Here is a 25,346-nt window from a genome sequence, read left to right as displayed (position 1 = left end):
CCCATTTTGATGGGCTGGCAAAGTGATTAAGATGTGAAATAATTGTTTCAAACTCTATAGGGTACAAAAATTTAGTTGTTAAAAAAAATACAAACCAAAAATTAAAATTAATAAACAATATAAAATAAATATGTGTTCGTTTTACTACCAAGAAATAAAAGCAGAAAAGCTAAGTTTTCTAAATCATTTATAGTTAGTCGATATGTAGAATTAAAATGGAACTTAAAAAAACAAATATTCTGTTTTTTAAAGCCTAGATATTATTACAGCTATAAAAAGTAAAAAATAAAGTATTCAAATACAAATAAATAAATACATAGTTGCATAAAAGCTCCGGTTCTAAAAAAATATTGCAAAAAAATAAAAAAGTATATATTTATAAATAAACAAATATAATAAACCATAATAGTTAGAAAATAACAAAAAGTATAAAACTTAATTTTGGTAAAAACCCAAAAATTCTTATTGTTAAAAGTTTGTGAAAAATACAAAAAAGACCCTCAAAGTTGTATTAACTAACGGTTGGTGGATGACGTTAGTGGGTTGGACTAAAACTGATAGTTAATTGAAACTGTTGTACCATAAAAGTCTAAAATAAACTATTGGACCAAAATTGATAATTTTAAGAAACCACAAAGATCAAAACTGAAGTTCTCTCAATTAAGAAAGTGTTAATCCTAATTCCAATTCACTAATTGTTAAATTCGATAATTTAATTAACCCATAATTTGGTTTTCATTCAGCCCACGTTGTAAGGATGACAACTTTCTTTCCACTCACATTAAAGCACCTTATTAAGTTTGCATCAAACCCTAAGTAACAAATATATCCCTCAATCACACAAAAACTTTGGGCTACGGAACTACAAAATTCTAAAATCCTAAAAGAAATTTTAGGGCTAATAAACAATGAAAGCCTGCTCATAAACCTAATCGTGAGTTTTGACGATGCGGCAACGAAAGTGTGGTCGGAATTCACAACACAAAATCTTTGGAATTTGCATTGGAGGAATTGGAGAACTTTGATTGACATAAGTTTACCCAAAATTGGAGGGCGAACGGGGGAGACCGGCAGACTAATTTGCGTCTAGGGTTGGCGGAGATGATGGATTTAGGGTTTTTTGTTTTTTATTTTCTGAATTGGAAAGTAGAAACATTTGGGTGAGTATCATGGAGAAAAAGCATGGTTTTTGAAAGTGGTGCTAGGGAGATGAAATAACATAATGTGTTTGTATAATATAATGTATTAATTATAAAGGTCATGTTGAAATTGGTGATGTATTGTACACGCGTGAGACCATAATAGACTTGCTTGATAAATAGTGTGTTTCTATGAGTAAACCGAAACTTGCAAATTATTATCTAGTATAATTGAAAACTTTGATGCCTCAAAGTTGGCACTTTCTGTTTTTGTATATGTAGTAATGATTTTGATAGTTTGCACAAGCATTGTTGTTGGCTGGATGGTTTTGTTGGTAGGGGAAAATGTTTGCACCGGTTTCATCCCAAGTTCGAATCCCTGGTGCTACAAATGATGTTTTATTTTTTTTAATTGTGTTATTTATGTATTTGTTTATGGTAGAATGGTTTGTCTTGCAACATTAACTTTGGCGTGGACCAGTTAGTTTTGTAATCCGGTTAGTTTCACTTAACTTTTTGTTTTTTTAGTTTTGTTATCGTAACAAGCGTGACAAAGATCGACCAAAATTTTGAAGTTTAAATTATAGCTCATTGCCTCAACAACCAAGATCGACAACGCTCAGTTGTTACTAAGCCCGAGCTTTACCGACCGACGTCACCCCGTCGGTCCACCTCAGTTTTTAATTGTTTTTTTTTTTATTTTTGGTTTAGTTCCGATGTCATAACGTCGACTTACTGCCTCAAAACTAGGACCTACAGTGCTTGGATTTTACCAATACCCGAGTTTAGCCAACCTGCCCGGCGCAACGCGCCGGGTAAAACGTATGTATATATATATATATGTATATATATATATATGTATATATATATATATATATATATATATAATCCCCTCCTCAATTTTATTAATGAATCGATCTTTAATTTCATCAAAGTAATAAACGATTACAATATTAAACTAATGAAAAATCTCTCTCTCACCTGAAAAATGTGGCGTTTCTTCGATGGGGTGAGGAGTATAAGGATTGGGGTCAGATGCGTTGCATATACTTGATTGCGAATTCATTTATGTATACTAATTGGTTGCGATTACTTACCAGGGATTGAAAACTGTCTCGTATTATAAGTGATTGTGAGCATACTAATTTCAGAATTCAGATTGCACCCAAGGGTTTAGATTCGATGATTCGATCAATTCAATTTGTGATCTGAAATTTTGTGAAGAAAAGGAAAAATAGAAAATTGGATATGCAGAATATCAAGCTAATAGGTCAAATTTCTAGTATGCCGTTGAATGCGGATTGCAGGTCATAAAATTTTGTTCTTGGATTATAGTTTGTTGGCACGAATCGATCCAGGGGCTTCAATCCAAAATTGATTTTCAGATCTTGGGATGGTGGTTTTCCGGTGGTGGCCGACCGGTGACGGGGGATCGTCGATGAAATGGGGTTGGGAGTGAAGACCAACGGGAAAGCGAGGAGGGGATTAGGTTAATTTTATATGTGTGGGGTCCGCTAAAAGGTGTTTTGTATTTTAAAATAATTTTATTTTTGCCACATCATAAAAGATAAACAGAGTTAACAGTTTGTTAGTACGGGACTGTTATTAGTAACAAAGTTGAAAGTTAGGATTGCTAATAGTCACATTGTTAGTTGGGATTAACATTGTGATAGAAACACGAAAATAAAGCAAACAACAGCAGACTAACTTCTTTATTGAAACAGAAATGATAAGGCCCGATTCAAGAGGGGTTCGGTCTCCGATTACAAAATGTAGTAGTAAATAATAATGAGATACTAAACAGATAGCTAGTCTGCCTACTTATAATGAAAATATGAAAATAAACTGATCCTAGAATTAAGGTGTGATTTATTCTAGAATTGAGCTGATTGATATCAGTTGCTACTATTACCGAATGGGTTGAATAAGTTGCCAAAAATAGTGTAGAACTCCTTCTCACTCACAACTGTCTTGCTTTTCTTCCCTTTTTTTCTGAAATATGTTTTTAATGCCTCTGATTTCCTTGGTGATTGGCCCGGGATTGTATCATTACTTCCCCCCTGGAAATTAGCCTTGTCCTCAAGGCTGAAAGTAGGAAATTGCTCAGCCAATAAATCATATGGTTCCCACGTAGATTCTTCTATCGGGCGTGATTGCCATGAGACTAATACTTCCAAGACAAGTTTTCCATCTTCATTGACCCAGCGATGAGCGTGAACAGCAGCTGGTTGCACATGTAATTCCTAATCGTTTGTGATGGGTAATGGAGGCGTTGGTGTGGACGATAAATCACCATGAGCCATTTTGAGCATGGAGACATGAAATATCGGGTGAATTCTTGCATCAGCAGGGAGTTCCAACTCATAGGAAACAGGGCCAACAACCCTTTTGATACGATACGGTCCAAAAAACCTTGATGACAGTTTCTCGTATTTCTTTTTGGCCAGCGTTTTCTGTCGGTAGGGTTGAATTTTTAAAAAAACAAAGTCCCCCACTTGAAGGGAAACATCGCGCCGCTTTGTATTAGCTTGGTTATTCATGCGGCTTTGGGCTTTTTGGAGGTTGTCCCGCAATATCTTCAGCATGTCATCCCGGTCGATAAGTTGTTGTGCTAAATCAGCGTTTGTAGTTTCTCCCACCACATAAGGAACCAAAGGGGGAGGTTCTCGGCCATAAACGACTGTGAATGGAGTAGTGCCGGTTGATGTATGGTACCCCGTATTATACGAGTACTCAGCCCATGATAAATAATCACCCCATTTCTTCGGTTGTTCACTAGCAAAACAGCGCAAGTAGGCCTCCAAACAACGGTTTAAGACTTCCGTTTGACCGTCTGTTTGAGGATGATAGCTAGTACTTAGTTTGAGCTTAGTTTGACTCAAACGAAAAAGCTCTTGCCAGAAATGGCTGATAAAAATGACATCCCGATCAGAGACAATGGACCTAGGGAACCCATGTAACCGGACAACCTCTTTGCAAAAAACTGCAGCTACGGTTTTGGCCGTGTAAGGATGAGATAAGCACATGAAATGTGCATATTTGCTCAAACGATCCACAACAACCAAGATCGTATCTGCTTGATTAGAAGGGGGTAACCCCACAATAAAATCCATTGAGACATCTTCCCATATCCGTTCGGGAATGGGCAGTGGTTGGAGTAAACCGGCTGGAGACAGTGCTTGGTACTTTTGTTGTTGGCACACTAAACATTGTTGTACAAAAAGTCGCACATCAGCTTTCATTTTTAGCCAAAAATATCAGACAGATAACCTTTTGTAGGATTTTAAAAAACCTCCATGGCCAGCACTTGGAGTATCGTGCGCCTCCTGTAACATTTTGATGCAGAGATTGGGGGTGGCTGGTATCACCAATCTGCCATGGTAAAATAATAATTGATTGACCAAAGTGAATCCCGAAGTATTGTCGGGTGCTTCACTTAATTTATCAATCCAATTTCTGGTGAACGGGTCTGTTTTCAAGCCTGCTTTTATTTCTTCTATTTCAGCACAATAAGGAGTGATCAGTGCTGAAAATTCTCCTGGTGAACGGGTCTGTGCACGAGAGAAGGCCTGGTCAAGAACAACGATTTTGCTGCAAGTGCAGACAATGGTACGGGGTCCGGCGTACCAGATGACTGCCCAAAACTCACCACGTGTCCTCGTGTTTTTAGGCAGGCTAATGATCCCTCAAATGTGTCTTTCCCAACAGAATCATAAACCACTTCAACCCCTTGACCGGATGTGATGTCAGCAACACGGTCAACAAAGTTTTCTTGTTTGGTAATAATTACATGGTGTCACCCGTCTTCTTTGGCCTGTACAGCCTTCTCTTCGGTTGATACGGTTCCAATAATAGTGGCTCCAAGTGCCTTTCCCCATTGACATAATAATGATCCGACTCCACCAGCCGCTGCGTGCACAAGAATCGTATGTCCACTTTCCACCTGTTCAAAAGATGTTAACTAATTGACAGGTGGAAAGTAGGCATTTGGGAAACTTGGTTACTGTTGTGTAAAGTTACCGACATATAAATATTTGAAGACAAAATAGTGAAATACTAAATGAAAAGTTGACCTTAAAGCAACGGCGGAGGAGGAATTGCGCGGTCATTCCCTTGAGCATAACTGAAGCGGCTACAGTCGGGTCAACAGAAGACGGGATGGGTACAACTTTATCTGCAGGAAGTATCTGCTCTTCAGCATATGCTCCCATTGGATCCCCTGCATACGCGACAACATCTCCAACTTGCTGCTCGGTTACTCCTGGGCCCGCAGCTGTTACAACTCCCACTGCCTCCATGCCTTCACCCAGAATATAATAAATTTATATACTTGATATAAAATGTACTAATAGTTTAAAACCTTCTAAATTTCTTTGTTAATACAAGCTAAGATTATAGTTGTAATAATAATATAGTGGTGTGCATTTTGCGAACCTTAATAACAAAGTTGCACATATGCATATACTCGGAATTTGACATCACTATGTAATAACTAATAATGTAACATCAAACCTGGAGTGAATGGAATGGCAGCTGCCTTGTAGACGCCTTTACGGTAATAACATCAATAAAGTTGATCCCAATGGCTTTGTTCCTCACCTTAATCTCTCCATCGTTCGGGTCTCCAATTTCAACATCCTCCCATTTCAGGACCTGTAAATGTTTGATTTCATTTATAATCATAATCACGAAACTCGCTCTAATATTAGAAGGCATAACTAGTGGAGTTTTTGTTCATTCTAATTGCTAATATTTATTCATCAATCAACTTGAGGGAATGTTTCAAACCTATAGAACAATGAAATTACACATTCTGAGAACTAGCAAAATATGTTAGCATAAGGGTTGTCAACTGGGCACATGTTTAAGACATGATTTATACATGTTAAATAAAAAAAACGTAAACTATGTAATTTTTTTTATTTTTTTAAATAATTGAAATGAGTAGGCTAGGCCACTAGGCTCTATCATTTTTCTTTTGCTGTAGATGAAACTTAAAACTGTGTTACAGGAATCGTATTTATGTGTGATACATGTGTTAAGCACACCGTCTTTAACCAAGTCAAACGAATCAAATTATTACTGTGGTCGCTTATAATTCGGTTTAATAATCTCTCTGAACCCAAATCAGTATAAAGATCATAAAATTTAGGCGGAATTTGCTCATATAACTGAATCAGAAATTGAATTAATATTAATTAATAATCACCTAAAACAATCCTAGGAATTTACGGATGCAACATGGCAGAAATTTGTACTGAAAAAGTGAAAAACTTCATAATTGTTGGAGTATTAAGAAGGGAAAGACCTCAGGGCCACCAAGTTCATGAACTCTAATAGCTTTGACCATGATGATGATGATGATGATCATGATCACCTTGCTCTAATTGTGGCGAAATTTGATCTGATTACTTGAAACTTGAAACTGAGCTGATGTGTCAAATTGAGACTTTAAATTTGACGCTTTAGTATGTGTTTTTAGTTTTTACATATCGATACCTTTTACCATTGTATTATTTAAGATGAAAGGAGTGGGTCATAGACGGGGCCGCATCTATTGGTACTAGTGGTGGGAACACCGCACGTTTTCATCGGGGCCGAACAAAAAACATCACGAGCGTTAACCAGAAGCCGATTACCCCCTAATGTTCAATATGACCGTTTGTAACGGTTAGATTATTTTTTTAAAAGATAATAATGAAATTTCAATCGTAAAAAAATGAATGAATTTTAATTTTTTTAAATAACTATAAATGTTTTTTTTATTTTAAATCTAAATATTTAACAGTGAATGATGGATTTTGACCATACCTTGCCTACCAAAGGAATTTTGGAAAGTTGATATTGCACTTATGTGAAAGGAGATAATGGTGAAATATAGATTGGATGGGATGAACCACTCCCTCCACCCTTACACTACATTCTCGGGTTTAAATTACAAAGAAAAGAAATGATAAGTTTGGATAAGGAAAGAAAGGAAAAGAAATTGTATATTTAAAAGACATTCTCGAGTTAAAATAAAATAATAAAAAAATGTGTTAATTACATTCTTGAGTTAGATAGATAGGAAAAAAATTGTAACTTTACAATCATGTTCTTATTATTGAGTTAGATATAAATGAAAAAATAAGGTAAATTAGTAATATTATACATGACTATAAACTTTCCTTCCAAATCAGGTCATATTTGACTGGAAAGTTTTGAAGGAAAAAAACCCTAACTGTTATTTCCATTCTTTTTCTTTTCTTTTAATGAAAAAAGGAAAATTTTCTTATCTTTTCTTTTCCAAACCCTTAAATAAAAAACTCAAGAATGCAGTGTTAGAGGTGAAATTGGTACCGAAAATACTAATACCGAATTTTTGAAATATCGAATTTATAAGTAGGTACGGATGCTCCAATGGCTCATTAACAGTATCATTATATATTGATATTTTAATATGCTAAAGTAGAAAAAACCAATATTGTTGTGAAACAAGTCTAATAGTTATAACATAAAAGAAGAAGATATAGGAAGAATGGAGAGATTTTATTCATTAGGTGTTCAAACAATAATACACAATGGAACATATATATAGGGATGGGGAAACTTGGAGAATAAGCCGGTCTATTTTAGGTGTTGATAACCATATCAATAATTATTCATAATACTCCCCCTTGGTTATCAACTTCATACGCTTGGAGATGCTGCCTCATTAAAAACCTTGCTAGGAAAACCCAGTGGGACAAAACCATAGCTAAGGGAAAAAGAGTGCAACGCGTATTGTCTCCCCATGATTTATAAATCCGTTAAAATGGTAAATATCGATCTTCTGTGAAAGCTTCAAAACTTTTATATTCAATCATTTGTGTCTTCATCCCTTGACATGCGAACTGTTAAGTTGAACAATGTTGCATGATCTTCACGTGAAAACTTTTGTTGTGTCATCTCGTAACCATATACTATTGTATTATACCATGTTGTGTTTTTCTGCATGACAAGACTAACAAAACTTGTTTTAATGGATTAGTAAAATATAAACACATATCTTTCATACCTGAAATATATGTCTTAACCCATTCCGATGTCTCCTAGCTAGACACAGGCCAATAAATATAAATAAAGAAAATAATAATCATATATAGCTAACAATACCATATAATGCACTTATGCATTTAATTGTGGTATTTTCGAACTAATAATAGTTCATATTCAGATAGGAAATGATTTTAGAGTGCATTGTTGGACAATCTTTAACGTACTCAAAGAATGAATCTTGTCTTTGGTAAAATGTCTCAACATCTTTTAGATATCCTTTGATGGATTGATTAAACATTTAATTAGATATACTCGAACAACAGGTCGAGCAATAATCACATCATGTCAAGGTATTTCAAAAATTCTCCATCTTAAAGTTCTGAAGTTTCTCTCGATGATGTGTACATCATCACTGTAAACTCTGATTATATGAACTTTTAAGAGTAAAATTTTGATAAAAATATAGCTAATTACATCGAACTTATCTCCCCTCTTTATCAAAATATCACTTGATTTGTATGTACCACGCTAAATCCGACTATTTAGTCCATATGCAATTTCTTAACCTTGTAGAACATTTATTGGTGCTTTCATGCCGATGCTTAGGCTTTTACAATCCATCACAAAATTCTTTCCGTCTTAACCAATTATTGATGTGCATTCACTCCTCATGAGTTTTGCTACATGAACTTGCTTATTTGGCACATCAATTTATATATCATATATCAAAACCCATATTGTACCATTCTTTGTTTATTAAGATACGATAATCATCAGGTACAATTTCTTCTATGTGTGCTTATTGTTACACAAGAATTACATCCTTAAGATGTTTCAAGTAACCTTTTACGCATTCACGTGCTAGGAACTCTTTAGGAGTTCTAGCTATATTTAACATATAAAATAATCATAACGTATTCAAGTATGAATCTGTATACAACATGAGTCATAGTGTTCTCGAGAACATAATTGACATGATTTGATAATTCAAATCCTTAATAGACTTTCATGTAAACTTTCAGTATCAACTGAATCACAATATTTATTAGACGCATATTAATTCTCTCTTTGTATTACCAGACTATTTAGGTATCAAAAAGTCATTGCTTCCACAATTGGAGAACGTGTCTCCTCAAAATTAATCATGGATCTTTGCAAAATCCTTGTGCCATCAATTTTGCCTCATATCACTTAATTGAATTTTCATAACTCACATAAAAGACCCGTTTGTATCTAACGCATTTTACCAGTTCTGTTGTACGGATTACTGGTCTGAAAAACTTTCTATTATTTAGAGAATTCAACTCTGCCATATTTGCGTCTTTCCACTTTGTCCAATCATTAATATGTTTTTATTTATAGGCAGATCTTAAATCTTGATCCTCATCATTCCATAATTTTAAGCACTATATTGTATACAAAAGTATAACGACGTCGATTTTATTTCGATTCCATATATCTCATAGACATGATAACATATATTTATTGAGAGCACTTTGTTTTCAGGTACCTGAGGTTTTTTCAATAACCATCATGTCTAACATCTCTCAAGAGACCTTTTTACTATACCTCAACTTGACCATCTTTATTACTTGCTCCAATTTTCGAGGAATCATTATTCTTGGAATCGACTAGTCTACCACGCTTCAGGCGTGCCTTAGACTCACTAATCATTACCAATGTATGGTTGTCCTTCCAGGACGTTTATATTAATTGGAGTATAAGCAGTTGTTATAGGTGTCTTAGCTAGACACTTTGTTTTGATCAGTGAATCGTCTAGTAATTAATTCGTTAATCTTTATACATGAATTATTCTTTGAACTTTTAGTTCATATAATTTAATTTGAGGATTAATGATAATTCATTCCAACTAAATTCGTTTTTTAACTGCTTTATATCTCCCCCTAATGTTGGGAATATTGATTCACTAAAGTGAAAAACAATGAGTCATAAACACATATCTCATTAATGGCTCTAAGTATTTAATCATAGGTAATATTTAATACCGACATAAATTCCCAACTTTCTTTTTAGTCTCATCTTTGTGCGTTGTGGTGGATTAATTTTAGCATATAACACACACAAAATATTAGATGAGAAATACTTGGTTACTGACCAAAACCAATTGCAATAGGGAGGAAGTATCATAAGTTGTTGGCTCGATGTGAATGCATGTAAAATGACAAATACCAAATAAAACATGAACTTTTGCTCTCATGATCATTGACGTTGCAACCAATTGTAGACGTTGGATGATCGTCTCAACAAAATCAACTCGTCTATTAATAGTGATTTACTAAAATAAATATGAAAATCTAGAATATTGTGCTTGCTATCTCATTAGCTAAGCCACAAATCACACAAACTTCATGTTGTGAAATTGATAACTATTTAGACGATGCATCGGTTTAAAATACTAAATGGTATCATGTTAGGATATGTGTATCCATTTCTCATTCCATAACAGTTAGGGATTCACACCCTCTTTAGTTGGTAAATAAATAATTTCTCTTGAGAGCAATATGCCATGTATAATTATGAGGAAGAATCTTTTGGTTCTTCAATAAATTTTACATCTTTGACTCGGTGTGGTCAAACCGGTCGTGCCATTAGATAATCATGATCCATAAACTTTAGGTTTATGATCGTATATGTATTATGCTTCTTTAATGCAAGACTATAAATATTAGAGAACATTATACTATCTTTTCAAGCGATCATGTGATTTCACTTTTATATTTCCACATTTTGTTCTCATATATGATCAATCCCTTTGCCACTTGTGGTGGTTAATCTCATTACTAACATGAACATTATTAAAATTTTGATGGTCGATCTCACTTATTAACATGACCATCATAACAATTTAATCAAATATGCCCATGATCACAATGATCTATTCATAGTCACATTCACTTCAAGGAATGGAATAAAACCAGGCAGCTTCATGGTTTTTATTACTTTCGCATACATACGTATATGAAGTTAGCTCAACCTCTTATACTCTTTTAATAGTATGTTTGAGGCGTGTCAAGTGAAAGATTAATTGTATGACCAGTTTATGACCTTCAATTGACAATGAGATTTAGAGAGTATGACACCTTAGGTGTCGTATTGAAACGTATTTGTATTCTTTTATGAGATTGATAATAAAACATATAACTTGATATTTTATTTGCTTCATCCGATACTATATATATATATATATATATAGGGCATGGATCTTGCGAGAAATGATATTATAGCAAGAAACGTGAGAAGTAAATCTCAACCATTGATTACAAAAATCAATGGTTTATGTTACAACATGGCAATTGAGTAAATATCAATAACTTTGAACTATATTTTAATTGTTTGCAAGGGCTAAAATGTCATTAGTGTGTAGCTATAAAAAAGAAACGGCTGGAGTATCCCTAGATTCACTCTGTAACTCCTCTACACATTAACTCAAGGCACGAAATCTTCTTCCGATGTCCAACTGATACACACAATCAACCAAATTAAAGTCGATAGATTCCTATTCTATGAGTATAAGAAGCAATCAGTCATCTATGCATTGAACGAAATTGGTTTTTGAAATTGAATTGGGGGTTCTCGTATGCTAGAGGGATCGAATCCTACACAAGGTAGGTAGGTATGTTGGGCTTTTTTTTTTGAGTAGATGTAGGTTATTAAGTTAATAATAGAAGCTCGTTTAACTAATTCTGATATAGTTATTCATAATTCAATGCACCACATATTTTTATTGTAATTATTTTGTTTAGTGGGAGGGGTAATTAATTTTGATAAAACATTTAGTGGAACCACTTCCAAAACCTGGTTGTTGTGATGTTTTACACAAACTGATAAGTTTTTTATGTGTATCTGCAAATTGTGTAGGTGTTAATTTAAGTATACATTTTATTTGTGTAGGTTGTGTAAGGTTTGTCTGTAAATTATGTAAGTTGTGTAGGTATTAATTTGAGTTTGAATTATGTTATCTGTAGGTTGTTTATTAGTCAATTTGCATATGTGTAGGGATATGTTGGTTTCATATGTGTAGTATATGTAATTGTCTTGTTACTGTAACGATATGTATGTACATATATGAAGGAACAGCCCTACACAACCATTAAAAAATATTAATAGTTTATACAATGTACATTTTGAACAATATATGATGATCTGTGTAGGTGGTATTATGAACAAGTGGAGAATATGTAGGTATATTCTGCGTCTTTCTTATAATGACGAGTCTCAACCTAAATATGGCTAAATGAGCGCATTGGGTAAAATTTCAAAATTAACTTAATATAAGTACATGTAAGTTGGGTTTGGTTGCCACCAATGTGTTTTTTTGTTATTATTTTTTTTCAATGTTGTAAAACTCCCGAGTAGGCGGCCGAGTACTCCCGATTACTCTCTGCCTAGATCAAGTACTCCCTGCCTCGGCCGAGTACTCCTTAGGTATTTTCCGATTAATCCCCGACTACTCCCGAGTACTCGCAACTCACCAGTCGACCGCCTAGGGCCGCCTAACGACTTTTACAACCTTGTTTTTTTTACTATGTAGGTTGTGATGTATGAATGGATGAGTAATTTGTTGTGTGTAAGGGCGATTGTGTTTGTTTTGTATGCAGATTGTTGAAATATTTAATGAATTAAATATGAATAATGTTGCCTGTGTAGGGGTGTATGCAAAAATAAATAAGATGAGCTGGTAGAAGCCGGATACAGAATAATTCAAAAATATTGAATTTGTTGATTCATATAAAATTTGATATTGTCAACATAATCTCAAATAAAAAATTGATGAAAAAGAATTAATTTGACGAAAAACAAAATCATGAATTACGGATTATAATAAAACATAATCAAATAAATAATAATGATTAGTAACTTGCAAAAATAATAATTAGTTACCATAATAACAAAACTAGTTAATTTACTAACATGCCCATATGATTAAATAAAGTAAAAATAAAAAAGAAAATATGTGATTGGTTAAAGTCACTTCTCACACTAAAAATACTTCTGAAATGAACCAAAACCTATATATATATGTGTGTGTGCGCGCGCATAAATGTAAGATGGTAAAATAGTCTATATTCCAATAATAAATCAAGCATCTTAATAACATGAGTTCAAATCCATGCAAATAATTACAAAGTATGATTCAAGCTAATGAATATGCATATAGAATTGAATTCATACTAGAATCTTAGACTAATTTTTTGACACAAATAATGTGGATACAAAAGTTGGTCCACACTTTCATAAAATAAAATGATAGAACAAAACTGAAAATTAACAATTTGTATTCAGTCTATGTATCTAAGCATTTTCTAATATGTGTGCACATATAGGTAGAAACAAGTAATAATCGCATGCTATATTAACATATGCATTGTAAATTTTCATGTAATTAACCGATGAACAATCAAATTCAAGTTCATATTAAATTAAAATCATAAGCAATCACATTGCTTGGCCTAGTCAAAATTAATCTTTAACATATTAAAATTTTCGCATACCTCATCATCAATGATCTCGTCTATGGTTTAGTGAAAACAAACTAATTCTAAAATCAAGTATAAAAGTCCACATTGAATACCACATAATAGTTAGACCAAGGTTACATAAAAAAAACGTTTATCTTGATATTGCATAGAAGAGATATATATGAGGCGTAAAACGAAAATATCAACAATATATTTAATTATTGTATGCAATTAAAACATACTGAGGTGTAACATCTTTTAGTTTATACAGAATTCACTTCCTAAAATAAGTACCACATTTTTTTTCACATCAAAGAAAATAAATAACTAAAATAGTATGATTATCTATTACCTGTAATTATTTGAACACAATAAAACGAGTTATCATAAAAAGAATTTAATAATTGTGTAAATATTTAGCCAATTTGAGAGGTATGGTTAGTTCAATTATTTTATTTATTGAAATCAAATCAAATAAACGTAATGTTGGAATTTATATAATTACCATATTAATTAATATGTGATATTAATTCTTAAAAGAAAAACGTATTCTCCAAGAGAAAAAATAAAACCCATATGCATATCAAACACCGAAATCCTATTTGAGTTTATTTTCTCATTAATTAAAAATAAATAAAAATCCTATAATAAAATACTAAATCTTTAAATAATCCTTCATCTTACTACACATATAGTATAACTTAGCTATATGGTTAATAAATCATAAATTAAAATAAAATAATTAACATAGGGATGTAATAGCATGGGATGAATTATTGTAAATGAAGAGGATATATACTAGCCACAAATTCCCAATTAAAAGTTTAGATCCACTATTATACGAACAAATCAAATTCGTAATTCATAATTTTACTTATTGGAATATTAAATATGAACCAATTTAACCTAAAATTTTATAATCACAGTATGGCTTATGTTTGAGAGAATAAAGAACAACTAAAGTTAACTAGTAGATAATACTTACCTCCTGATGATGTGATTTGATTCCAAAAGCAACTTGTGTTGATAATGTGTCGTGAAATAAGCCTAATAGCTATAACATAAAAGAAGAAGATGTAGGAAGAAGGGAGAGATTTTATTCATTAGGTGTTCATACAATAATACACAATGGAATATATATATAGGGATGGGGAAACTTGAAGAATAAGCTGGTCTATTTTAGATGTTGATAACCATATCAATAATTATTCATAATAAATATCAAGTTTTTCAGATTATTTTTTGAAGCTGCTTTATCTCTTTATAGGTTTGGATACAAAGTTGTTTTTTAAAACAAACGTAATGATTAAAGAAACAAATAAATACTTTTATAAAATTTATGTTTTATTCAAAATAGAATAACTGGAATTTTTTTCTTAACAATATCTCATTCTCATTAAAATTGAAACGATTACAATAAAGTGGCAGGCAAACGGATAACAAGTTGCGCCACAATCCCTTTCTGAATAGCAAACAAAAACTAAATTGTCTAACGATCCCTTTTGTATTCAAGGTTTCACCAACTAGTCATCTTAATCCATCTTTAAAAGGGTAAAAGTTAATCGTCACCATTTGACACCAAGCACAACGATTATGCTCAAAATAATGTAACATTTCAATGATAAGGTAAGTACATAAAGTAAAATTGATAACTCAAAAGCAAACATGTTTAAGTATTTCAAAAGGTGATTGCTGTCCAAAATGTTTAATAGGCTCATTGGGGGGCTTTTTGGGACGGTTCGAATCGAACCCAATAATAATGCTTAATATAATACAATTATTAGTTATTTAAAATAGATTTAACAATCTTTGTAATATTTTTGTCAACATTATTCCGATTCTTTAAATTTATGAAAATGAGAAAATATATAAATAGATTTTATTTATTTAAATGTTATTCAGGGTTAGGTTATAATAGAAAGTATGGTTTTTGTAGAAAGCAAAAAAAGTAATCTTGTTCATTGATTTTTGAACATGGATAATTGAGATTAGTTTAGAGAGAAATCAAGTGTGAAATAAGAGGAATGACGTAAATGGAATAAAACATTTCTTGACTTTATTTCTCCACATGCAAGACACATGTCAAATTCTCTCATCATTTTAAAACGTCCATAACTTTTTTTACGATATTTTTATTGAAAAACAAATTCACCATAATAACGAGTGTTTTTTATCTTTTATATGAGTACTATATTGTTATATAAAAATTAAAAAAAAATAGTGGGTTTTTTACAAATTGTTTTTACCAAAATTGTGTTTTACAAACTTGTGTTATACAATTGTATTTTTCATTGTGTATTTTTTTTCCATTGTGTTTTTACATTGTGTCATACAATTGTGTTTTTGTCATTGCGTTTTTTTTCTCATAGTATTTTCTTTATTGTGTTTTTTACATTGTATTTTTTTCATAGTGTTTTTCATGGTGTTTTCCATTGTGTTTTTTTCGACGACCATTTTCCGGTGACTGTTTTCGGCGACTTTTTGGTGAATTTTTCGGCGATTTTTCCGGCGAAATTTCTCGGAGATTGTTTTCCGGTGACTTTCCGACGACTTTTATGGCGAAATTTTCTAGTGAAATTTCCAAAGACTTTTCCGGCGAGGTTGTGGCGGTGGGTGACGGTTGTGGTGGCGGTGGGTGGTGGAATGGTGGTGGTTATAGAAGATAAGTGAAGATGTAAGTGGGTTTTTGAGATTGATGTAAGTGGGTTTTAAGATTAAAGCAAGTGGGTTTTAAGATTAAAGTAGTCGACTAAAATATCTTTTTTCCTAGCCTTCTTAGGAAAATCAAACTCCTTATTTGAACCTAACCCCATTTAATCAAACCATGCATATAAAATAATTTAAAATACATAGAGCAAAACAGATATATATATATATATATATATATATATATATATCGGGATCAAGTAAAAACTCCACTTAAATAGAAAACTTAAAAACTCCTAAAAATATATTTTTAACTTAAAAAAAAAAATTTTTGAAGTTTCTTTTTTTTACCATTATTCTTATATGCTGTTATTGGTTCAAAAAAAAATGTTGGTAATCTCGCCGATGTAATGCACATGTGTAATAGTGCATTACATATATGCAAAAGTGTTGTATTGCATAGAATACAACACTATTGCACATATTTGATACACACTATTGTATATATGCAACATAAGACTAATACACACAACAAATACACATTAGTACGTATGTGTAATACAACATTAACGCACATGTGCACTATATCGACTTTTATTTTATTATTATTTTTTCCATATAATAAAGCACTACTACACATATACAAATACACAAATATTGAATATATGCAATTAAACACTATTGAACTTAAAAGTACATAGTAATACACATGTGTAATACAACGGTATTGCATAGTAATACATATGTGCATTAAAGCGGTATTTTTTAAAATTTTTTTTTTATTTTTTTCGAGTGAAGGGTAAGAAAATATAAGAATAATGGCAAAAACAAAATTTTGAAAATATTTTTTTATTTTTAATTAAAAATAATTCTTTAGGGGTTTTTAAGTTTTCTTTTTAAAGTTGAGTTTTCTCTTTTTTTTTGAACAGCGACTTTCTCAGTTAAGTGATAACGCGACCGCATTCGCGGCCCCATCACCCTCGGTCCAGACTATGTTGACATTATCAGGGCCCACGCTGGAACCTAAGGATCATTTGACATTCCCGGTAAAACCCCCGCTCACCCCGCCCGAAGGCACAACAGGTTATATGCATCATGGAAAATCCGGTCGGCATCAGGGAAAATCTAAAGTTAAGTTTTCTCTTGATCTCACCCCTATATATATGTATATATATATATATATATAAATGAAACCCCTAAAATCCTACGTGTTGCGATGTGGTCGCTCCCCCCTTCTATAGAAGCCACCAGATTGCTTGATTTTTAAATGGAGGTCTCTCATTGATTTAACCCAAATTCATGGGTATGTGTCTTACCAAAACCAGATAGCTCTTAAACGGGTTATAACTTCTCATTAAATTAAAAATTAATCTTACCAGTTATTTGATATGAAAATCTTATAAAATAGGGATTACTAAAATTTAATATCCAATTTAAAAAGAAAAAGATATTATTTATAATTAATAAACAATTTTATCGTAAAAAAGATAACCGGGTCATAGGTCACCAAATCCAGATATCTTTTAAATGGGTTATAACATATCATTTATTTATGAAACCCTTTCATCATCAAACCATAAGTATATTATTAACTTTCTTACAATAAAGAAAATTAAAATCTAAAAAATAAATATTAAAAAACGAAAAATGTAATCCATTCTCTCAAACAATCAGATTGCTTTATTTGTAAATGAAGGCTTCTCACGCATTTGACCCGAATTCACGGGTAAATGTCTTACCAAACTCAGATAGCTCTTAAACGGGTTATAACATCTCATTATATTAAAAATTAATCTCATCAAATATTTGATACAAAAATCCTATAAAATAGAGATATACTAAAAATTAATATCCTATTTTATTTAAAAAAGATATTATTTATAATTAAGAAACAATTTTATAATAAAGAAAATAATCGGGTAATGGGTATCACCAAACCCAGATAGTTTTTAAACCGGATTATAAGATATCATTTATTTGTGAAACCATTTTATCATCAAACCTCAAGTATATTAATTATTAACTTTATTACAATAAATAAAATTAAAATCCAAATATATATATATATATATTAAAAACGAATTATGTAAAACAACCCTCGTAATATGGGGGGATAAATCTAGTATATATATATATATATGAGAGATTTCAAATGAGAACCCTTTTGAGTTTTAAGAACTCGAAAGAACTCAGTGTAACGATTTTTTTTTGGATTTTTTTTACACATGCGTAATATGTGTAGGTTACATACACATAAAAAAATTACAGAACTTTTTACGCATCGAGTTGACTTTTTACACATGTGTAACGGACGTAAAAGTTAGTGTAACCACTTACATCTTTATTCTCTCTCCTACTTTGACTTTTTTGCCAGATTTAATCTCAACCACATATTTCAATCCATTTAATTAAATGTGTGGCCTAGAATTGAGTTCTTAAGTTCTTAAAACTCACCATGGTTCTCAAAATATCCCTCATATATATATATATATATATATATATATATATATATATATATATAGGGTTAGGTTAAAATAAAAACTCACTTTAGTTGTGAAAGCTCTAAAACTCATTCTCAACCACATATTTTTAATTAAAGTTTAAATCTTGTGGTCCACAATTAAAGTTAATAAAAAATATAAATATAAATATAACTTTTTCTCTCATCTGAAAACATATAAAATAATTTGTAAAAAAATGCTAAAAAATAGCAAAACAATATTTTTTTGATGTTTTGTATTAAATGTTACAACATATATTACGTGTGCAGAAAAAAAAACGATGTTACATAGAGTTTTCATAGGTTTTACAACTCAAGTGAGTTTTCATTCTATACTCCCATATATACACATATATATATTCTTTACATAATACTTCGTTTAGAAAAAGCATAGTGACCTTAATTGTGACCTTTGGGCAATTTCATAACAAGTTTTAGGACCACAGATAATGACATTATAATCTACTAAAATTATTGATTAGGAATGCATAACCTAGAGCTTTAGTAGGTGCACAAGGGTAACAAGTTGTAAAAGTGTAGACTAGGTCTCCTTTCGGGTTGCAAGGTATCCCACGGTTTTGGCAAGTTCTTAACAAGTTTTAAGACCACATAAAAGTATACTAATTTAATGAGAACATAGGATTAAGATCACACAGGCATGTAAGGGTTGGGTATGGACACTGTGTGGCCTTAGTCAATTCTTTACCCTTATCTTCAGCTTTGAAATTTAGAGTATATATATGCTTCTCTCTTCTACATCTTCAAAATTTGAAGAATGAGAAATGGTGAATCTCTTTATATAGAGATTTAGTATTCACCATTATAAATTATAGAGATGCATTTTGGCTTGTACCGGCCACAAGTATTATGGCTTGTACCTTAAGCATTAAAGAAAAAGAAATAAATAGATAAAAAGAAATATAGAGAGATGGAGAATTAGATGTGTGAGAGCATTCATATCCTATCAACCATATTTTATGTGAGTGGTGTTTTTATAATGTAAAAAGTGGTTTAGGGTTGGGTGAGTTGGGAAAAGAGAAATGCAGTGATTTTTCGGTGGATTTGAAAATGTACTGTTCACCTTCTATAATTTTTTAATATTTTTTTTGAAATTGATTGTGAGTAAGTTTAAAGAAAAGATAATGATAAAAGTATAAAAAAAATATTATTTAATCAAAAAAAAGAAATAAATATAGTGTTTTTAGTGTAATTTTGGATTTAAAGATATGTGAATGAATGGGAATGCTTTGAGGATATAAAATGAGAATAATGAACTTTAGTTAAATCGGAGCATTCACAACATGTGTTCTCTATATTTATGTGAGTGAGTTCTCTATTGTATGTAGTAGTTGTAAATGGTTGTGAGTGAATGAGAGAGAAAAAATAATGATGAATTTATAAAAAGTTGTTATTTAATTACAAAAGAAAGAGAAAATATGGTGATTTTTTTTGTAATTATAGAGACACATATAGAGGACCTGCCGATATATATCTTTATCTCTATAATCACAATAAATACAATTAAACTCTCTCTCTCATTTTTAATTAAATGATAGTTTTATACACATTTATCATTACACTTTCTCTCTCACATACTTACAACTACTTTCAACAAATATTAAAAATTGTAAATATTGAACTATATTTCTCTAAATTTACTCATGAATAGTAACGTTTTCTTTATTCTCCACTTACATTCATACTTTAAAAAATAAAGAACTCGCTCACATAATATAGAGAACCTATTGTGAATGCTCTTATATAGAAAATGATAAAGATGAGATGTGAATACTCTAAAGTATGTTATAGACTTAGATTCGAGTTGTGAGATTAACACACTGTTATAGACAACCCGTAGATGGGTTTTAATTCATATTATAAATACTAGAACCTAATAAGCTTAATATTAAAAGATGGTTTTAGGTTATAGACACGGTTTCAAACTCCCAATGTATGTGAAATTTAAAATAAAGATCAAGAATCAGGTTTGATAGAGATTATCTCTTTTTTCTTTTTTGAAATTGGCTATGGATTTGATGATGAATCTTGGTAAAGACTTCACATATGGTTCCTAGGAGGTGCAATCATGTTACATTTGAAGGAAATATGTGTGCATGAAGAGGATTGGCCGATTAAGAGACTTGCCTTGGAGTTTTTTGGTTTACTTGGTGTTCTTGAGTAAGAACTTAAGAGGGAGAGACTAGTTGGGCCAAGTCAACTAAGGCCCTGCTTGTTTTGGGTATGAATGAATTCATTCAAAGACTGGATCTGATTCGCTCAGATATTGAACTGTTTATTTCATCTAAAGCCCTACTCTTAATAGCTGAACGAGGCTCTTATGAGGCTCTTACCCATTCAGCCATAAATCAACGCTGAATGAGAAAATTTACCTGATTACCCACGAAAGCTCCACTGACTACTCCTCTCCTCGCCTCCATCCATAGCGAACTCATCTTCCTCTTGCTCATTCACCATTTCCGTAACTTTCGTCACCGCCACCACCGTCCGTCTTTGTCGGCGTCTAAATGCAAGTTTCCGTTCAGACGGAGAGAATTAGAAGAGGATGTGATCAAGCAAAGAGCTCTTGCTGAGGAAGTCCTAATAGGATCAGGCCAATTTTATTCTTGTAAACTTCGTTATTTTAACCTAGTTATCGTACGTGCTTGTTGGTCGTTAATCGTTATTTGATTTCCCGACTTTGTTTGTGTATTTAGGATTTTAGTTCAACTAATTTTGTTTCTTCAATTTGTTTCTTCAATTTGTTTCAGTTCTTGATGGATTGTAAAATTTTTGACTCGGTTGCTGATTAAGCGGTTATCTGCTTTCTGTCTTCTATTGGTAATGCATTTAAGGTTTCTCTAAATGTGATTTATCTTCAATTTTATGGTTATTTGCCCAATTTTGATTGACCTAATGAACACCCTCTCCCTTTGATGTTACCTACCTGATTATTCTGTTTTTAAGTATAGGTATTTTAAAAGGGTGTTTCTTTAGATGCTTGCTTTTCCTCTTTGTGATAATTGAGATGGTTTCATTTTTATTCAAGTTTCACTTAACAACTACCAAGCGCCCAAGCATTTAAATACTAACGGTTATTTTCATAAAAGTTTAATGGTTCGGTACTTCGGTTGTTAATACATTCCCTGCAGAAATTAGTTAGGATTATGGTTTATACATCAATAAGGTTGTGTATGCTGTCATAATGAAAAGGCAAAATGAAACAAAGGGTGTGAAAGTAATAATAAAATTTGTTTAGATCTTCAAATAATTAATTAACTAGGTTAGGGCCCTGTTTCACACAGGTGAAAAATATAATAAAAATAAAAAATTGTTATATGTAATACATTAATTATAGGTGAATTAACAAAATATCATTTAGAAGTCAAGAAATTTAGCACAATAACTACTTAAGTGAAGTTGATAATTAGCTTTAGTTTAAAACATGAGGTCTTGGGTTTGAGACTTGTATCACACAATAATTTATTTTTCAAAATTTTACAAAATATTATCTTCATATGAAGATGGTTATATTTGAAGAGAAACCGGGTCATGGGTTATAACATAACTAAATGAGTTCATGCTCATATTTTGTTTGGAAGAAGAGATGATAAAATATAAAACTGCTCACATGGCATCTATGTAGCATCCTATGTGGAAGCTCTAGAATGATACCATGTGGAAAAATCATGTTGTTTTAATATATAGTTAGATTAGATTAGATTAGATTAGATTATATATTGCTTTGACATTAATAATAGGTTGTTGTAGTTGATTACCGGGCCTAACTTAAAGCATCTGATGTGTGTTCTGTGGTGATGTATGAGCATTAGAGGATAGTAATCTCATATTACTGTGATAACATAATTGACTTATTGCATGACAAATCTTATGTGTATATGTGTGCTAAGGATATTTTGTTTCATCATTTTTAAATGGCTTTGAATAATTTAAATGGTTAGAAGCTAAAGATTAGTATGCCATCAAAATGTCAAAATCATCATGTTTGAAACATATTAAAAGCATACGTGTGATCAATTTTGGCGTACATAATTTATGTTTTGACACTTCATAGTTTATAACAACACGTGCAATTGTTCTCATCTAACCATAGTGTTTTACTATGCATATGTCCATTTCGTATTATAGGAGGAATGCTTGGCACGTATAAAAATCAACTTATAAATGTGATTTAAGATGTGCAAGCTGCAGTGGATTAGTAAATGTCACCTTAAGTAGCCTTTGTGAAATGCAATGTTGGTGATCTACTTTATTTAGTTGAATGTTTGCATAATAAAAAAAATGCTCGAATCTTCAAATAATGAATTAATATAATTTGACATTAATAGGTTGTTGTAATTGCTTACTGCACCTGTTCATTTTCTTTCAAGGTGATTGGCAGCCGCTTCGTTTAAGGTATCAAATAAATTATATGGATTAATGCATCAAACGGGCTCAAAAAGAGAAAACAATAAGCTACATCCTCAAGACACCAAAAGATATTTGCATTTCATGATCTGTACCAAAGCCACTACTGGTGAAAGAAGTTTAGGATGTAGAATTTTGACACATGCAGGTAAATTGATATCAAGCATAAAACTTAAAACAAAATGCAAACTAATACACAATACATTTTGACAGGTGAAGGGTGTTGTAACTAACAGCCAATGTCAATCATCACCACCAACTATTCTTACAATTACTCTCAATCACACGTGAATATAGTAGTTATTATAAAGTCAAATTATTGTTATACCTTTCCTTGTATTTCTCCATGTAATTAGCATTGTAATCATCTATATATAATATCAAAATCTCTCTAATAATAAAGACAGAATTCCCTGACTTTCATGGTATCAGCCTAATCGATCCTCTCATCAATCTTCTTCTTCTTCTCTAGCCAACCATGTTACTCTCCTCCTCTACCAAAACCAAACTTCCCATGGCAACCATCCTCCACATGCTCACTATCAAACTCTCCTCCACCAACTATCTCTATTGGCAAAATCAACTCCTTCCCCTCTTTGCTAATCAGGAACTTGTCCGTCATGTCGATGGTTCTATTCTTCCGCCTCCGTAAACTATCACCCTTGATTCACAAGAACAGCCCAACCCCGCTCACTCAGCCTGGTTTGTCTCCGATCAATAGGCTGTCCTCATCCTCAACTCCTCTCTCACTAAGGAAGCTGTTGCTGAGATACTTGGCCTCTCCACTGCTCGCCAGATCTGGACTGCCCTAGAGGCGGCCTACAGCAACACCTCCCTAGAACGGATGCATCTACTCTGTGATAGTCTTTGTCAGTTAACCAAAGGATCATCTACGGTTGCTGAATATGGCCAAAAATTCAAAGCCATCTGTGATCAACTATCGGCCATTGGTCATCTTGTGAGCGACACGGACAAAACACACTGGTTCCTATGTGGTCTTGGTCCCACGTTTGAAAGTTGGTCCACTGCCATTCGCACCGCTGGTGAACCTCTTTCCTTCCGTGAATTGCTCACTAAAGCGGAGAGCCAAGAACAATTTCTTCATACCCTTCATCCACCCACCCCTCCTACTGTGGCCTTTGTTGCTCAACAAACCCATCATCGATCCTCCGGCTCACTCGCTAATCGATCCAGATCTGGACCTACTGGATCCGGCTCCTACAACCGTGGACAGAATCATTCCAAAGGTACCCTTCGGCCACCCCACTGTTAATTGTGTCGCACCAACAGACACTATGCCAACAAATGCCCGAAACTCTCCTCCTTTGTGGCATTGGCTTCAGACAGTGAAGGAATTGCTAGAGCTTTTCATGCTAAATGCCATGTTTCAAATGATGATGAACCCGACTGGGTCGCCGACACCGGTGCCGATATCCACATGACTGATAACACTGGTAATCTTCAATCCTTTTCTCCTTATACAGGACCTACATCAGTCATCTTTAGTAATGGACATTCATTACCAATTACTCACAAAGGATGTGTCTCACTTCATAAACACGTTAAATTAAACGATGTTTTAGTTGTTCCATCTTTGACTCGAAACCTTCTTTCTATTAGCAAGTTGACAAATGATTATCCTGTTGACGTGTTAATTTCTAATTCATTCTTTGTAATTCAGGACCGAAAAACAAGCCAGCCTCTCGCTCAAGGTCGGTGTGAAAACGGTCTCTATGTGCGTAAGACCCCGAATCCCGGGAATCCTACAGTTGGTATTCATCCAAAACACTTACAAAAATACTTAAACTTAAAAACGGTTCGTTCCATTAAAATAACCAATTCAGAGTATAATTCAGCAGAAAACCATAATTTATAAAATAAGTTCCCAAAAACCCGGGAATTATGCCCAAAACCAATTTAAATGTATTTGATAAACTTTAAAAAGAAATGTTTAATATTTAAAACTTCCATCTACGTATGCCCTTCACCGTCCAAGTAGCTTCGTGCACATCCAAGCGGTAACGCATCCCTCTCCTAATCTAAAACTCACACTAACATGCACACAAAGTCAGCTTGAGCTGAGTGAGTTCAAGTTTTAATAAATAACATCAATAATAATAATAATCATAATAGTCATTC

The 25,346-nt window shown here is 32.5% G+C and overlaps 1 pseudogene across 1 annotated transcript; it reads right to left on the bottom strand.

The window, feature by feature from the left end:
• Positions 1-4,659: 4,659 nt before the first annotated feature.
• Positions 4,660-5,855, bottom strand: LOC143628032 (uncharacterized; annotated as a pseudogene). The gene is made up of 3 exons (XR_013152690.1): positions 5,652-5,855; positions 5,213-5,439; positions 4,660-5,082 (listed from the first exon to the last, which is right to left on the bottom strand). The product of XR_013152690.1 is annotated as an uncharacterized LOC143628032 (transcript).
• Positions 5,856-25,346: the final 19,491 nt, after the last annotated feature.

Source organism: Bidens hawaiensis, unplaced genomic scaffold (genome assembly GCF_021521415.1).
Source record: "Bidens hawaiensis isolate Kalapana, Puna unplaced genomic scaffold, B.hawaiensis_p1.1 tig00004774_1, whole genome shotgun sequence".
Lineage (NCBI taxonomy): Eukaryota > Viridiplantae > Streptophyta > Magnoliopsida > Asterales > Asteraceae > Bidens > Bidens hawaiensis.
This window is presented reverse-complemented; position numbering and strand designations above follow the sequence as displayed.